The 12,643-nt window shown below is 35.8% G+C and overlaps 1 protein-coding gene across 1 annotated transcript in view; it reads right to left on the bottom strand.

The window, feature by feature from the left end:
* iqsec3a (IQ motif and Sec7 domain ArfGEF 3a) overlaps positions 1-12,643 on the bottom strand; it is a 221,456-nt gene that overhangs the window by 175,214 nt on the left and 33,599 nt on the right. The window contains exon 2 of the mRNA XM_059505523.1: positions 6,809-6,886. The gene's annotated coding sequence lies outside the window, so the exon portion shown is untranslated. The remainder of the gene's footprint in view (positions 1-6,808; positions 6,887-12,643) is intronic.

Here is a 12,643-nt window from a genome sequence, read left to right as displayed (position 1 = left end):
GAAAATAAATAAATAAATCTATGAAATCTGCATATTCCTTCTGGGGCTGGTAATGAGATCACATTGTTTGAGGTCAAGGCCTGCTTGGGCTTAATGTGTGCTCTGTTTGCAAGTATGAGTATTAATAAACTAAAGTGTTAAATGGTGTTAACATGCACCCACCCTCCACCCCATATTTTCCAAAAAAAAAATAATTATGTGAGATCTGCAGTGATGATAACATTAACGTTTATAGATCGAGTAGATAGTTTTAATGCCTTACTCCAAAATGCCTTACTTTGCATTCATAGTGTACATTCTATCAGCCATGAATTCACTTGTTATAATATAGACAAAAGCTGCTAGTAACTCTAAATAAAAGACCTGACATGCTCTGTCCCCTGGTATGCCATAGTGGTGTTTTCTTGAAGCAAGTTTTCTATCTGTTCCTGGTCTTGACATATATTAAACAAACAATACCTCTCACAGCAATCCCAGATATATATATATATATATATTTGTTTGTGTGTGTGTGTGTGTGTGTGTGTGTGTGCTCTTGTTTTTGTGACATATCAGGACATAACTTTGTATAATGACATGGGTATGACACAGGTATTACAAGGAGAGGGTGACTTATGAGGACATAACCAATGTCCCCATTTTTCAAAACGCTTATAAATCATACAGAATTAGTTATTTTTTTTATTTTTTTTTTATTTTTGAGAAAGTAAAAATGCACAAATTTCCTGTGAGGGTTAGGTTTAGGTGTAGGGTTGGTGAAGGGTAATAGAATATACAGTTTCTACAGTATAAAAACTATTACGCCTATGGGATGTCCCCACTTTTCACAAAAACAAACGTGTGTGTGTGTGTATGGAAAAACCACAGACTTGGCAACAATGGTTATAATATACACGCCTAAAAACTGCAATGAATGGAAAATAAAATGTAAGGAGAAAATATACTATAATGACAACTGACAGACATGATTGACCATATGACGCAAAACTTCCCTACCAAGCAAACCCTGAATTCGCTTTAATGACACACTTATTTCTTATTCATGTTAAATAAATGTGTTAATGATTATTTGCTAGAGTGTGTTGTAAATGACTATATCAAGACTGCAAAAAAAGCAGACACACCGAACACAACAAGAAGCTGCTACTCTACGTCATTAACATGCAGCGACACCATAGCTAGTTTCCCCTCAAAGCTGACTATGAATAATGAAACATGATGTCCATGATGTGTTAAATGGCTTAACTGAAGATCAGAGATGTTTTAAGCCACATGCTGATATTGTAAAAACGTGGGTTAATGGTTTTTGTCAAAATCCCTAACACAAGACCAAAATGTCTGACTGTAGTTCCTATTCCACATTTGTCATAATATGTTTTTAGTCTATCTATCTATCTATCTATCTATCTATCTATCTATCTATCTATCTATCTATCTATCTATTTGTCTGACTGTCTGTCTATCTATCTCGCTATCTAATCACACTTGAAGTCTTATGAGAAAATCCTTTAAAAAGTTGTACTTACATATCATACAATAGTGCGGTTATTAAATAGTAAAAACAACTTTATAACACATATGATGAAATGGTGAATTATGAGTGCGCAGAAGATAGCATGAATGAATGGGTGCTTCTGAGCTCAGCAGTGTGATGAGGAGAGAAACGTGTACACAGACTCACTGACAAACAGTCAAAAGTGACAGCCAACAGAAAACAAGAACTAATTTTCTCTCAAAGCAAACAACCAGCAACTCAAGAACTGCCGTCACTGCCCTGTCTGAAGTGGTTTGCTTCTCTGTACCTGAAATGTGCTTGAATTTGGTTTTATTGGACATTCAGCACTCTTTCTGCAGAAACTGTCTCTTTATTTTGAATTATTACAGAATTAATATTTAGTAATCAGGTTTAGCTACCTTTTAATTTTTTTTATTATAATTGTTATCATTATTTTAAAATAGGTCAACACAGTCTCCCATTTCAAAAACATTTTCTTGTTTTGACTTCCTCTATATTATGTGCTATTTAAAAATGGCAACTGAAACACAACCAAGAGCACCAGAGTGATGTTTTGGTAGTTCATGGTTAAACAATCCAGTAACTATTTAATATGGTTTATTAATAGTAATACTGTTACATTAGTTAATGACAATAGACAACATGAACTAACAATGAAAAAAAAAAAAGCATTAATTAATCTAAGTAAAAAAAAAAAAAAAAAGTTAATAAAATTATTAGTATTACAGTTTTTCTCAGTCACTTTGGTACATTTCTCAGATCAGAATTGAAATTCTCAAAACTACCTGTTCAATTCTCACATCATTATGTCACTTGTGCACATCAAAAAAGCAGTTTTTCATTTCTTTGAACAAGTTGCAAATGCTTTGGTACATCCATGCAAATGATTATGTACAATTCTCTGTTATTTCCTACATTATCAGTTGCTAAGGTCATGTTGCTCAAAATTTATTATATAGTTTTCTGTGCAATAGTCTTACCCCCCAAAACGTCGGGTCTTTAGTTCATCGTACAAGTCATTAAATGTAAAATGGTTTATCTAGTTGTCACAAACTGCCAAGCACACTTTTTTTTTTTTACACATTATTATTAGACTTTTTGTCAATTTGGCATGAATTGTACAAGTGAATATTTACTAATGAGGAGAATGTAGATGATAAACCAATGATAAACCATTTCCCTGAAATAGCTCAAAGGTTCATCTCATGAATCTTCATTTGGAAAGCTTATACTGTATAGACAGAGGACAACACAAGAGTTACACATTCTGACAATTGACTTATTTTCATCTTTGTGCCCATATTTCTTTATCCTTTTCTATGTCACAATGACATTGTAAAGGTTTTTTTTTTTTTTGGTCAGACCACTAGTAAAAGTGTACCTGGGAATTCGATCCAGTCTCTTTCAATCAATATCCCACATACAGTAATGTGTAAATTTGTACTTTTGAAATGGATATATGGCATACATAAGCATATTGCATACTGTTCAATACAGTAACTGTCATCCAAAATTTTGCCATACTTAACATCAGAACATCTCTCCAGAGTACACAGTTATATTGACAAAATGACTAAGCAATTTGACTGTCTTATCCGTAAACTATGACACAAGGACTTGTCATTCGATGGCACTGACATGTTCATTGACACAGATATTTATTTTTGAGAGATGAACTAAGGATTTTGAGCAAGTTACTGGCTTTTGCAGGTAATCCATGGTGTTTTGCTATTTGTACGAGTTGTTTTGAGAAATGCACTTATTGTTTTGCAAATTGTGAGTTTGATTCGAGAAATGTACCAAAGCGACTGAGAAAAACTGTATTAGTAAAATAAAAAAAAGTTATTGTTAACATCAGCATTCACTAATACATAGTTAAAATCAAACTTTTATCTGATAACATATAATTTAATGGTCTTGAACTAACAATAAACAATTGTATTTTTATTATTTTAATAAACAGTAACAAAAATTCTTAAATACTGTAATAAATGTACTACACATTGTTAGTTAGTGCATTAACTAATGAGACCTCACTGTCTGCTTATCAATAAAGCTAATTCAAATCAATAAAATAAAATAAATTGTCTGCCCAGTAATTCATTTTGTATCATAAATGTAATTATTTTAATCAAGACCAAAATAAAATTATCAAACATCTCTGAATCTAAATTCTAAATGAACCATGTTTGAAAATGTTGTTAAATGCCAAGTTGTTATTAATCATCTAAGCTAATATAGTGCTTGGAACAAAGTGTCAGATCAGGTAGAAATGGCTCCTTAAGCTAGTAATTGTGCAGCTGGAGTTACTGAATATTCTTTCTCAGCTAACACTCATGAGTGGTTGAGGATTTGAAGCTCATACAAACACTTTCCAATGGATAAATGCCACATTATTTCCACCTCTGCAGTACAGACAAACCTAAGGGATATGTGCAATTGTATTCTTCTTCTGTCCTCCACTCTGGCAATCTTTTTGGGTCTAATTCAATAACTAGTGCCCTCTATGGCGTCTACAGAGTGATTTAGAGGCATCTCCTATGGGAGGGAAAGGCTATCATCAATAATGTTTTACTTTAGTTGCTGTGTTTATCGCTTCTTTGGTCTTTCTTTGTCTATACAACCTTTGCAAACAACCAAGATCCACAGAAAATGAAGTGCTTTACTTAATGACCATTGACGCCTTCCTAACAATTCAAGCCATTTTGTAAAGCTGCACAACAACAGCATTATATAATAAACCTGATGGGCTATATAATCAGCTAATAGGAAAATAGGCTAATAATGATTAATCTGACAATAGTTTTAATACCTCAAACATTGCTGAATACATAAAGGTTCATACAACACAACATAACCCTGTTTACACTTATTTTATACTTCTAAATATATGCAATTATTTATAGACGGGTTTGTCAAAAACCTTTTGCTGCATTGCCCACTGTCGCCTCATATGGCTGGTTATTCTATATAACTATGTACGAATTAAACATTTACATTATCCATTTAGCAGATGTGTTTACCTAAAGCAACATCAGAAATACTGGCTGTTATGGGTTGCTTTACACAGCACTTTTGTTTAGTGTGAGAAAAAAAAAGGGAAGAAAAAAAATTCCTTGTCTTTGAAAACTTTCAAATTACAGCAACTGACTTTTATGTATTTGTACAATTAGTTCCAATGCAGACAAGATTGTAAGATCATAATTAATAATCTTATTGTTGTTGTTTGAGAGCTGATCTTAGTGTTATAGCCCTTTTAAAAACATTTCAACTGACTTTCGGTGAAACACACCAATTAGAAAAACTAATGGAATGCATAGTTGATATAAAAAACTGGATGACGAGTAATTTCTTACTGCTAAATTCTGGAAAAACAGAGGTGTTAATTATAGGACCTAAAAACTCCGCTTGTAATAACCTAGAACACTGTCTAAGACTTGATGGTTGCTCTGTCAATTATTCGTCATCAGTTAGGAACCTAGGTGTGCTATTTGATCGCAATCTTTCCTTAGAAAGCCACATTTCTAGCATTTGTAAAACTGCATTTTTCCATCTCAAAAATATATCTAAATTACGGCCTATGCTCTCAATGTCAAATGCAGAAATGTTAATCCATGCATTTATTACCTCAGAGTTAGATTATTGTAATGCTTTATTGGGTGGTTGTTCTGCATGCTTAGTAAACAAACTACAGCTAGTCCAAAATGCAGCCGCAAGAGTTCTTACTAGAACCAGGAAGTATGGCCATATTAGCCCAGTCCTGTCAACACTGCACTGGCTCCCTATCAAGCATCGTATAGATTTTAAAATATTGCTTATTACTTATAAAGCCCTGAATGGTTTAGCACCTCAGTATTTGAATGAGCTCCTTTTACATTATAATCCTCTACGTCCGCTACGTTCTCAAAACTCAGGCAATTTGATAATATCAAAATCAACTGCGGGCGGCAGATCCTTTTCCTATTTGGCGCCTAAACTCTGGAATAACCTACCTAACATTGTTCGGGAGGCAGACACACTCTTGCAGTTTAAATCTAGATTAAAGACCCATCTCTTTAACCTGGCTTACACATAACATACTAATATGCTTTTAATATCCAAATCCGTTAAAGGATTTTTAGGCTGCATTAATTAGGTAAACCGGAACCGGGAACACTTCCCATAACACCCTATGTACTTAATACATCATTAGAAGAATGGCATCTACGCTAATATTTGTCTGTTTCTCTCTTATTCCGAGGTCACCGTAGCCACCAGATCCAGTCTGTATCCAGATCAGAGGGTCACTGCAGTCACCCGGATCCAGTACGTATCCAGACCAGATGGTGGATCAGCACCTAGAAAGGACCTCTACTGCCCTGAAAGACAGCGGAGACCAGGACAACTAGAGCCCCAGATACAGATCCCCTGTAAAGACCTTGTCTCAGAGGACCACCAGGACAAGACCACAGGAAACCACATTCTTCTGCACAATCTGACTTTGCTGCAGCATGGAATTGAACTACTGGTTTCGTCTGGTCAGAGGAGAACTGGCCCCCCAACTGAGCCTGGTTTCTACCAAGGTTTTTTTCTCCATTCTGTCACCGATGGAGTTTCAGTTCCTTGCCGCTGTCGCCTCTGGCTTGCTTAGTTGGGGTTACTTCATCTACAGCGATATCGTTGACTTGATTGCAAATAAATGCTCAGACACTATTTAACTGAACAGCGATGACATCACTGAATTCAATGATGAACTGCCTTTAACTATCATTTTGGTTATTGACACACTGTTTTCCTAATGAATGTTGTTCAGTTGCTTTGACGCAATGTATTTTGTTTAAAGCGCTATATAAATACATAAAGGTGACTAAAAAGGGTAGAGATGGGGATCTCTAGGCGATTTATTTGAGCATTCAGCACAATGCAAGATACTTATCATGGCTGGTAAACATGGTTGTGCTAACAGAATAGGAAATTACTCTGACCAAGGTTTTTTGAGACTCTAGCTAAGCCAGCTGAGCGGAGCATATGCCTACCGACAAACATGGCAGTTAAACATTAGATACACATTTTTCTTTTCGCCTGATTTAAAGGGAAATCATATCAGTTTTTTTTTCTCTGTCAAGGTCACAGCTTTCTGTGATAATGGAAACTGAATTTAATATGGGGAGACAAGGCATGAAAAGACAACCACTTCTAGACAGGTATAACTAGTTCAGTTGTGTTGCCTACCACCATCAGTCTTTACTGTGGCAATGGAGTTTTTAGTCAGAAGGTACCAACCAACCCCAACCCTCCACCCCCACCCCCTACCTGGGTACAAAGACCTGAGAGTCAGACTCAGGGGCGTCTGGAGCAGGACAGCAAAATTGGTGAAGAACTCTCTGGTTCCTGTAAGAAAAGACATAGGGAAATGGTCACGCTTTTTTTCCAAGCTAGCTCTTGCTTGTAATTAATGGCGCTTTTCCACTGTGTGGCACAACTCGGCTCATCTCAACTCGCTTTATTTTGGCTCGGTTTGCCATTGAGTACCACTTCAAAGTGGGTGGGATTATATACTGATCATTTTAGTTGTGCCGTACCGAACCAAACTGTGCCAAGCACAGTTGCCATAAGTATAATGAAAGTGGGTCATTACAAAAGTATTGAGGGACTGAGCTACCAGGCGTTTTGCCAATACCTCAATCCTCAACAAGAAAACAGTGTAAAAATACTGTAAGACATGGAAAATGTGTGATATATTGTCAAGGTGCTAAAAGGTATGCAGCTACCTGCATATCTGCATACCCACAAACACATAGCCTACCTTTGAAATGAACATAAGTGCCTGTAAAGCACCAACAACTTTTATCCCTTTTATTCCTTTATGATTCCTCACACAATACTATGTTATGACTATTTCTTTTTTAGCCAATAAATTTTTAAGTTTGTTTCACATTACCAGCTCCATATGAATGGCTTTTCAGGTCAAGTAAATTTGCTCAGTAGCCCACCCCGTACAGCATTGCATTTGCAATGTGGAGAGCTTGAGAGATTTCTTGTGAAAAATACGTCACAATTAAATATTTTTTTGAAAAATAGCAAGCGAATGTGTTTTTATGTCATGTTTGCTTTTATTAACACTACCCGTTAAGTTTAGGAAAAGGAGTTTTAACTTTTCAGCACTCTCAGGACATTTTATTTCTGAACTGAAGCTATCTGTACAGCAACCAATTTAATAAAACGTTGCCATATTCATGTCCATCTCTTTCTGATACATGTATCTCTTCCACTCACTGGACATTTAATTCTGAATGCGTAGCAAAGCATGCAAGGTTCAACATAATGCTATTCTGCAAAAAAATTTCAATGTGCCTGGGTTGGTTTTAACTTAATGTCTTTTGTGTAAAATCACATCTGTTATTGTACATGTTTTACTACAGAGTATTTTGTAAAGTCTTTTATAAAGAATATTTTCAAATATTTAATTGGCTTTGCCATAATCAAAATGTGCCATTGTTTATTGTGTGCCACTTTATATGTTGCATGCAATTGATACACATGAACTGAGGCTCCAGTTAATAAAATAAATAAATAAATAAAGTGTAGTAACATAACGTGTAGCCTAGTACAGTGACCCATACTTGGAATTTGTGCTCTGCAATTAAACCCATCCAAGTGCACAAAAACAGCAGTGAGTAGTGAATACATACAATACATGGGGAAGTTGTGGCTTAGTGGTTTGACTCCTAACCCTAGGGTTGTGGGTTCAAGTCTCGGGCCGGCAATACCACGACTTAGGTGCCCTTGAGCAAGGCACTGAACCCCCAACTGCTCCCCAGGTGCCGCAGCGTAAATGGCTGCCCACTTTTCTGGGTGTTTGTTCACGGTGTGTGTGTATTCACTGCTGTGTGTGTGTGTGCACTTTGGATGGGTTAAATGCAGAGCACAAATTCTGAGTATGGGTCACCATACTTGGCTGTATGTCACTTCTCTAAAAAAAACATACACAGACCAAAATTATCATATTCAGTTTTAGAATATTGAATACAATATATATAATCTTGTTGCAATTTAAATTTAGTGGTGTGCTTCTATGACACAAATAGGATAGAAGCTGACCTAGAACAGCTTTACACAGAAAGATACTAGTGCATCTGTCTTCATTCTGTCACAGTTGACTGTCCTGTTTACTGTGTAATGGCGTGTAAAATGAAGTCATCTATTTGTGGCAAATCACAGAGAAGCATAGCAAAGCTTGCTCCGTGAGGCCACACATATTTGACTTCATGCATATTAATGACATCCTTATAGACCAAGCAGATAAAAAAAAATTATTATGTATGCTATAATAAATTAACCTGTTGAAGTGGAGTCAGTTTTTGTTGCTCTGGCCAAAATGGTAGCTTGTGACATGGATGTAGATGACCCATGGCTAAAAGAAATGAAAATGTAAAAAATATATATATAAATATATATGATATTATATCGGCTTGCTCCTTATTGTCTATGGACTAGCTGTGTATCACAACAGGACATTTTTACAAAACATAAAAACAAACTTTGCCAGTTAATTTTCAATGTCATAAAATACAGTAGTTTAAAGAGAATTTTATAGTTTTACAGTGGGTAAATATAGGTATATAGGAACTGTGTGTACACTGGTTGCTGAATGGCTGTGTTTGACATACTAGAAAAGTCTCTGAAAAAAAAAACATCTGTAACCTCATGTCATTTTCCTATTCCACAAAGTCATGCCCCAAAAATTTACTTTTAAACGAAAGATTTCTTGTTTATTTGAAATAATTTGAGAAATAGTTAAAATATTCAAACACAAGCTTGGATTTAAACTTTTGGTTAGGTCTCGAGTCTGAGTCCAAGATCATATTTTCACAGTCTTGATCTTGTCGGACTCAACTCAGTTCTCAGCCTGGAATCAGATGAGCTCAACCGCAACCACAACATTGACTCAAACTACTACATGATTAGAAAAACAGTAATCAAGGAGTCAGAGTTTGTTAGCGTGGTCTAGATAACCCCTCATTGTAGAAATATTTTCACCATTGTGGGTGCAAAAAGTGTCTTTTCCCATTGACAGCCTATTAAACGGAGCTGATAGTTAGCTTTCTCCAGGTATTATTGTCATATTCAGAGCTTGAAATATTTTTTTTTCTTGCGATTGAGCATCCACTCTCAGTACAAAAGCTACAACTTAAGGCCCTACAGTCCAAAATGCTACATGAAGACATGCAGAGAAGAGAAGTGAAGAAGTTATTATGAAAGTGAAATGTTATCCATGCCACCCCAACCTCGAAACCACATTAAGCAGGACACCAGTCCAGACTACACTGTCACAAAGGACAATTGGCCATATCAATTCAAAAGCCACCTCACATCTCTTCTTCCTCTTCCTAAAGCAAAATACAAAGTGTCTGCCACTCAGACTACTAACTGCTTTAATCTCCAGATATGAGGGTGGTATCATAAATAGCATGTCCATAATCACCCCTGCATCCTCCACCACACCAAAATCTCTGCTTCCTTATTTTTTACCCTCAATGCTGCTGGTCCTCCAGTCCATTAAAGCAAATAAAAGAGGATTTGGCACAAAGAGGGTAAGTAGTATTACTCAAGATCACATATGGATGTCATAGAGTTAATAAAAGTTATGCTTGTTTAGCTCTACAGTCTTTGGACATGTAGGACGCAAAAATCCCATTTGCTAAGACAGATCATCTGTCTTTCTCCTTCAACGTATTTTTCAACCCTTTAACTCTTTCTCCATTACTTAAAGATGAATTCAGAGTGATTCATTCTGGTCGCTCTTGGAGAATTACTACTAGATTTAGGGTCAACTCAAAGACACAATGGCAGGAGGTCATGAGGGAATGGAGCCATCTACCCATCTACCTACTGTCACAGTCTTCAGCTGGTGTGCCCAGTTTGGCCACCATATGACACTGTCTTTCTGTTTATTATCCCAAGTATACTGGCTCAAAGAAAACTAGAACTCAATTGCAGCATGAAGATTACATACGTACTGTGCCAAATGAGCAACTATTGATATGAATGAGAACAGGACTCCTTTCTAGCTAAATTATGAGTTTGTAGCTTGGGAAGTAACCTTACCCAACACGTGATGAAGACTACCTCAATATACTTCAATAAGTTCCCATTCACGTTGGTTTGTATAAGGTTAGTGGTAAAAAATACTAATAATAATATGATGATTTTAGGGCTGCCAATATATTAATCTGGATAATCTGGATAAATGCATAATAAATTGTTTTAATTAAAATTGAGACATAGGCAACCCTGCTCCTGGATAGTTACCTTCCTGAAGATATCAGTTCCAGCTCTACTTCAATACACCTGTCGATTATTTTCAAATAATCCTGTTCACCTTGATTTGCTGGTTCAGGTGTGTTTGATTAGGGCTGGGGCTGAACTCTGCAAAATTGGCCCTGTCCCAAATGGCAGACTTTGTGTACTTGTGGTCTGCCAGACTTACAATGGCCACCATATATGAGTGTCTGTTAACTTCACGAGACCATATGGTGTCCCATTCGTCATTTTTGCTTTCATGAGCACCCCCTTTGTGACCGATATGTGCTCTCAATGCACACGTCTTATGAGCCCAGTAGTCAAAGTGGTATTACGTTATGAAAATGTGAACTCAGAGCAAGATCGCAAGAGTTTATGGTGCCATTTGGGACAAGGCTGTTGTAGCAAAATTGGCTACCCCTGAATTAAGTTTACCCCAAATTAACATTTTGTCTCTTGACAAAAGTTATTTAATACAGAATTGTTCTGCTATATGAGCAATTTTTGAGGTACCACCTAAAGTAAAGCAGAGAAGTCAGCACAGCCCTATGCATTATGCCTTGAGAATGACATCCAATATCCATTCAATATTTGCAATAAATGCAATGTTTTATATGGTTACATTTTATTTTGATGGTCCCCTTAATCAATCGATTATAAGCAACGTTGCCACTACATGCCAACTAACTCTCATTAGATTATTAGTATGCTCAAGAATGGTTGAATCTAGTATAGTAGAATACGTTGACTTACTTCCAAAGACACTTACAGTATGTCAGTTTATCTGTTGGTTGACAATCAAAATAAAGTCTTAGCATACATTTACAGCAGCAGACACACTAATACTCTAATGACCACTAGTTTATATGTAGTTGCAGAGTTACTTATCAACAGCTGTCTAAAGGGTACCATCAAAATAATCAAACTGATATTACAATAAAAATAGTTCAAAGCAAATGTGTCATATTACCCATTCATCTGATCTGATATCTGATCTTATGGCTGTTTGAGAGAGAACTTTCTTTTTGTTATTATTATTATTATTACTACTTATAAGTGGTCTTTGACCACTTTAAATAAAATAGCATCAGAAAAATGGCAAGATATGAGACTTATAATATATTATAACTATGAGAACCATTATAACATTACATTATAACTATGAGAAATATAATCCATTGTAAAAGTGAATGCAACGTGTTCATTGTGTTATAAATCATCATACTCTTAAAAGCTATAACCACAAATAAGTAAATATTATCATATATTAAAACTGTTCTTATGGATATTCATGAGATGATACAACATATTATAAGTTTTATTATAATGCATTATGCATTCATTATAATGCTTTAAGAATACCCTTATAATGTATTATAAATATAGGCTTCATAGAAAGTGTTACCGATACATTAAATTATTTGTGATCAATTTAAGTACCCGTATTTTCCGGACTATAAGTCGCATTTTTTTTCATAGTTTGGCTGGTCCTGCGACTTATAGTCAGGTGCGACTTATTTATCAAAATTAATTTGACATGAACCGAGAGAAATGAACTAAGACAAATGAACCAAGAGAAAACATTACCGCTCTATGCTGCTCTGTGCTCCTGTTGTCTACACTTGATATCATAGAGCACCCTCTCGTGGCTGTAGACGGTAATGTTTTCTCTTGGTTCTTGGTTCTAAATAAATGGGACTTATAGTCCAGTGCGACTTATATATATTTTTTCCCCAGGCGGGAAGGAAGTCGACCGGAAGTTGAAGTGCGTTGCATCCCATTGACTCCCATTCATTTTGGCATCACTTTGACAGCGAATAACTTTACATCTGAGGCGTTTAAAGA

This window comes from Carassius carassius, chromosome 22 (genome assembly GCF_963082965.1).
Source record: "Carassius carassius chromosome 22, fCarCar2.1, whole genome shotgun sequence".
Lineage (NCBI taxonomy): Eukaryota > Metazoa > Chordata > Actinopteri > Cypriniformes > Cyprinidae > Carassius > Carassius carassius.
The sequence above is the reverse complement of the archived record's forward strand: the minus strand, read 5'-3'. Positions and strand labels throughout refer to the sequence as shown.